A 6,446-nucleotide genomic window follows, 5' to 3' on the forward strand; every position below is an offset into this window, starting at 1 on the left:
CCCTTAGAGCGCTGATGAATTGCTTAGCCCTAGACAGACTGTGGGTCAAAGTGGAAAGAGTGGGTGTTTTCTATTGCCATGATTGCATAGCGCCAAAGAAATAGTCTTTCTTTATTCCCATGCTGCTGGGTTGTAGAAGCAGCAGGCACCTGCCACTTAACCCCCAAGTGGATGTAAGGCTTTTTAACCACAGCACCTAGAAAGAGCGAGTAATTGGATTGAGTGCTATTCCCAGTTTCCCGAACTACTTTAGGTGTAGGGTTGTTGTGGGGAGTGAAAAGGATCACGTGTGTCCAAACTTTGTTTAAAATGTAAACCCCTAGACCAGCGGTTCTCAACCTGTGGGTCGCGACCCCTTTGGGGGTCGAATGACCCTTTCACAGGGGTCGCCCAAGACCATAGGAAAACACATATATAATTACATATTGTTTTTGTGATTAATCACTATGCTTTAATTATGTTCAATTTGTAACAATGAAAATACATTCTGCATATCAGATATTTACATGATTCATAACAGTAGCAAAAGTACAGTTATGAAGTAGCAACGAAAATAATTTTCTGGTGGGGGTCACCACAACATGAGGAACTGTATTAAAGGGTCGTGGCATTAGGAAGGTTGAGAACCACTGCTCTAGACAAAGGCTCGGTGTCTGTGTGCAGCAGCAACAGGGCACTGCCAGTATTGTTAGTCATTAAACCTTGAGTTGTCAGGAAGAGGCCCACGCAATATTTTTCCATTCTTTATTAACAGAGCCCTTTAATAAAAATAATATTCGCACTGAGAACATTCAAGGGGCAGAGCAGGGTTTGAATGAACCACCGTCATAAAATAAAAGCTCACATGCTAGGGAAGCGCCATGAAATGTAAGTTCAGATACCAAGTCTAAACATGTCCATATGCCTGTGACTCAGATATCTTTGGGCTATGACTCCTTTTGCCCTTCTCCCCTTGCACCTAAATTCAACTCTGCTGAATCTATTTTGTTTATGAACATATTTATTGAGTGCGTTAGAATAAATTGGACTATGCTATAGGCATGATGAGGCAATTAACTTGGACAGTAGAGTGAAAAGAAAGTTAGATATCAACAGTTTTAATCCCTGCGCTGCCATTAACTATCTTCTTAATCATGCTGATGATAAACTACCCAGGGACAGCAGAGAAGAGGGAATGCAAGCTCCCAAAGAGGGTGGACAGGGAGCCCTATGGTAAATTTGCTTTGTTGACGTTCCTCTTTGACTTAAATTTTGATGTATATTTTGAATTTGACTCGCTACACATGTGCGTGCATGCACACACATGATTTAAATTTCTTAAATCTCTCCCCCACTGAAAAGTTGCATGAAAATGGATGCTGCAAAAAGATGTGACCTGTGTGTCCAATGCTTTCACATGCTGGGGGGGTTTCAAACTCAAATGTTGCTCACCCGGGCCAGTTTTGCTCCGTGGATAGAGCATCGGCCCTTGGACTGAAGGATTGCAGGTTTGATTCTGGTCAAGGGCACATACCTCAGTTGCAGGCTTGATCCCTGGCCCTGCCTGGCTGGGGCGTGTGTGCAAAGCAACCAATTGATGTGTCTTTCTCACATCCATGTTTCTCTCGTATCCTCGGGTGAGATTAATAAAAGAAAAGATGCTCAATAATCTACTCAGTAAGACCTTTACTGAACTCCTTAGAGTACACCAGGTGATATAAAGAGTGCGGTGGGTTATACAGATGAAGAGGACATTGTTTCTCCACTTAGAACAGTGATGGCGAACCTATGACACGCGTGTCAGAGGTGACACACGAACTCATTTTTTTGGTTGATTTTTATTTGTTAAATGGCATTTAAATATATAAAATAAATATCAAAAATATAAGTCTTTGTTTTACTATGGTTGCAAATATCAAAACATTTCTATATGTGACACGGCACCAGAGTTAAGATAGGGTTTTTCAAAATGCTGACACGCCGAGCTCAAAAGGTTCGCCATCACTGACTTAGAACCTTACAGTACTGGGAGAGGCAGACGGTTACAGAGCCACACTTCATTACAACAGATATGAACTGGGAGCCCAGGAGCACAGGAGGGAAGTACCCACTGGAATGTCAGAGGCTCTGGATCACCTTCCCAAAGAGGATGATGTTTGAGCTGAGTCTTAAAGGTGTAATGTCAGTAAGTATTTCTTGACAGCCTACTGAGTGTTAGGTACTGTGCGAGGTTTTGTGGGTATGCTGGTGAACAAGACAGATGTAGTTTGCTCTTATGGAACTGTCCAGCTATTGGGAAGGGTATTAAGCAAAAATATATTGAGTGATCACGAAGCAAAGAAGGTGAGTGAAGAACATTCTAGGCCAGTAGTCGGCAAACTCATTAGTCAACAGAGCCAAATATCAACAGTACAACGATTGAAATTTCTTTTGAGAGCCAAATTTTTTAAACTTAAACTATATAGGTAGGTGCATTGTTATTAACTTAATTAGGGTACTCCTAAGGCTTAGGAAGAGCCACACTCAAGGGGCCAAAAAGCCGCATGTGGCTCGAGAGCCGCCGTTTGCCAACCACGGTTCTAGGCAAACAAAATAGCAATAGCATGTGCAGAGACCCCGTGGTTAAGAAATTGGGGCGTGGGGCGGGGGCTGCTGTTAGCAAGAGAAGCAAAGCACATAAGCAGCTTCCAGATCATGAAGTTCCCTATGTGTAGGTCTCATTGGTGTGGTTTTAAAAGGCGGGGAAGGCGTTGCAATACAAAGACTTCTGTTTGGAGGGTGTAAATAGACTAAAGAATGGATTGCCAGTATTTTGAATGTAAGATTGGGCTTCACCACCCTCACTCAGGCCGGGCAGAGCAACATTTAAAATCAAGTTAAAGGTACATGTAAAACATTCGTAATCTACATTGGGCAAGTGAGAAACTGTCCCTGAGATGGCTTACACTTGACTTTATGGTGGTTATCTCTGCCCCGTCTGAATTCTTGATGTTTGTTGTTCAGCATTTTGCTCTAGTTAATTACACTCTTCCTTCAGGCATCAGGGTCCTTGGCCTCTCTTGGAAGTTGACACACAAAGGAGCTACTGCTCTCCTGCAAGAACACTTTGTCCACTGATTACGGACCAGGCACCGCACCAAGTGCACTCCCGAAGCTGATCTGACTGCAGCTACATTTCTTGATTTTTCCCTTTCTGAGGCACAAGTAAGCTTGTGGATGGAGAGACAACTTTTCTCAGATGCTGAAGAAAGGAGGTTACCACCATCGGTTGGGATATCAAACGTGTGTGTTAGAGCCACTGACCTTTTGGTCTCTCTGTCTGGCCTCTCATGAGTCTAGCACCCAGTGAGCACTAGAAAGCTAGCCTTGGGGGAAAAGAAGGATAAAAGGCTGCTAGGCTCTAGTTATTTTCAAATTAATCTTAGACCCATCCATTAACCCAGAGGTTTCTGATGATCCTTATAATCTTCCCCTGGCTTTCTGTGTCTCCCTTCTGCTGCGTGTTCTCATCTAAACAATCTGGGCCATTAATAAAGAAATTAAAGGAAATAGAGATTAAACAAATATCAGAAGTAACCACCTTCAAAGTCATGGAGAAATATTTATGAATTAAAGGTTGCCTAAAGACAACAAGTATTTATTAAGCATGTACTATACAGCTAGCACCACACTAGATGTCCAGCAGATAAAAAAAAAAGTGCCAGGCATTCTGCGATATTGTCACATGTGTCTTCCTAAAAAATCTCTTGTTCAGCAAAATTGCACACAAAAAATAACAGGACTTAAATCCAATGCAACTTTGTAATCGGAGCACTAATGAAAACAATAACTAACCTAATAAACACACTCACGAGATTACATCTCCACTGGCTTTTGTACCCACCATCACCGTCATCAATGCTCAGTAGTCTTCATGCTTCCTCTTTCCCAATGTGGGTCCTCAAAGGCAGTCACTTTGAATAGATGTCCTTTTCATCAGAAATTACAATCTAATCGAGGAGAACCCAACTTTTACAAAACGCACAATGTAAAGTCTTCACAGCTTCATTATCAATACTCATAGCTTCATCAGATAGTCTAATGTGGAAATTCAGTTGTTGAAGCCACTAAACCAGTCACACTAAAGGGGCAGAGTCTTTATGCAGAATTCTTCTCTTTTTCGAAAAGTCTTCATATATTGCTAAGATTTCTCCATAATTGTGAGAAAGCTTGCTCCTGATCACTGCAAAACTAAAAATGCTAAGAAAGTTCATCCATGAACCAACCAGCTGAACTTCTACCTTATTTTGACATCATTCTTCTATTTACCAATCGCTAATGTGCTATTCGTGGTACATAAACACTTATAGTGGGGCAGACTGTAAAATGTAAAATCTCTGCCATTCATAGGTACCAAATCTAGTCCAGAAAACAAATGTGGGGAACAGTAAGAGGGAATTAGTTGCCTAACTCGGAGGTACTGACTCTAAATTCAACATAATATAGGGAAGGGGTGAGATTAGTTGGGCCTAGAACAAATGAAGTTTTCAAGGAGGAAGTAAAACTTGAGTTCATGAGCTATGAAGCAGAAATCAGACTTGAAGGGGCAAAGCAAAGAAAGGAAGTAAGAAAAAGACAACACATGGAATGGCCTGGAGACAATACTGAAGGATAACGCTGCGAGGCCCCAGGGCTTGACTAGAATGGTGAGAACATAGATGTTGAATAATAGTAGGAAACATGGTTATCCCCATAGCATTTTCCTGCTATGTAATCAGATTTGAATGTAAGATACAGCAGTAGCCACTGATAAGGATCTTTAGCAGGAATATTATAAAATAAAGAAGTTATTTTAAGGAGCTGGTCTGGCAGAATAACTCGTCTCTGCAGAAGATTGTCAAACTTATTCTTCCTTAGTACAGGTTATTTTTTTCTAAATCAAACTCTTCATAGAACCCCAATATACACAGCAGATACAAATCAAGCTGACCTGTTTGAAATTAGCACGGAGCAGAGACCATGGCCCGGCTCATGTCCCCTGAGCTTCTTTCTCATCCTCTGAGGCGAGCCTTTGAGGCCCCACTGCTGAACTCGAGCTAAAACTAGATAAAGTCCTACTGGACAGGTCATGAGGATTGGAACTAGAGTGACCCCAAAAGAAATGAGGCAAAAGAAATGAATCCAAGAGATTTGTGAAAACACACACACACACACACACACACACACACACACACACACACACAGTTATATCCAGGAAACAAAGGGGCGGGGAGAGAATTACTAAAAGAAAAAGAATTACTAAAATGTTCGCCCAAGGAAATTAAAACCTAGTGGTAAACTGGGAGATATTATCTCAACAGGTGCTTGTCATTGGCAGGCAGTCAGACCAAGGAGCCTGGTACCCAGAAAGTAAAGACACTAATTAGGGCAGAACAAGGAAGCTAAGAAGGCTTCTGTAGTCACCAACAGGACAAATCCAGATAGGCAGGTAAAACAGAAGGAGTTGAGTAACAGTAGGCAATGGGCAGACAGACAGCTAACCTCTGAAGTGCAGCAATGGATGTCCTAGCAGGCAGGCATAGAATAGAATCCAGACAGTCTGCTGGCAAACAATAGGCAGAGGTTGAAGCAAGCAGTATATAACGGGAATCTACTCTTGGGGATTGGGATTAAGAAACCAATTAGCAATCCTGCAAGACAGTGGTTCTCAACCTTGGATGCACATTAGAATCACCTGGGAATCTTTTGAAAATCCTGATTTCTGGGCCTCATCCTCCGGAAATTGTTTCTTTGTTATGGGGTGGGGCCACAACATTAGTAACAAAGAAACAGAATTTCCAGAGGATGAGGCCCAGAAATCAGGATTTTCAAAAGATTCCCAAGTGATTCTAATGTGCAGCCAAGGTTGAGAACCACTGCTGTAAGAGATCTGGCAAGACAGTGCTAAACAAAGCAGGACACCAGGCCTAAAGGAATCAGCCTATCAAATGAAGTCCATGAAGAGAGGCAGACCCGGGCGAAGAAAAATGGTACTCAAGACACACAGAGTAGAACCAGAAGCAATAGATCCATATGATGCTGACTAAGCCACTGAAATACCAAAATACTGCTCCTTAAATCCTCACTGATTAGGAGCAGGACTGATCCCAGTGGGGAAAAGTGAACAACAAGGAAACACAATAATGCTTACTTACCTGCAGGTAAAAGTTAATATGTTCAGTTGTGACAATTACAGGGTTTGGGAAGCAGGCTGCCAAGCAGCTAAAACACAACCCTACAAAAATTAGCCTGAGAGACAATAATGCCCATTTATCCTTTTGGTGAAAGTGTTGAGACTGATAGAGACCAAGAACTGCCATGTTCATGCCTCCTATAGTTTTATACAGTATGCTGACAACCAAAGCTTTCAATTTTATCTGGAAAATATGCTTCTAACAAAGAACAGCCTTCCTTGTTCTACATTAATCAAAGCCCCAAAGTGATTTTCA

Source organism: Myotis lucifugus, unplaced genomic scaffold, assembly GCF_000147115.1.
Source record: "Myotis lucifugus unplaced genomic scaffold, Myoluc2.0 scaffold_13, whole genome shotgun sequence".
NCBI classification, from domain to species: domain Eukaryota; kingdom Metazoa; phylum Chordata; class Mammalia; order Chiroptera; family Vespertilionidae; genus Myotis; species Myotis lucifugus.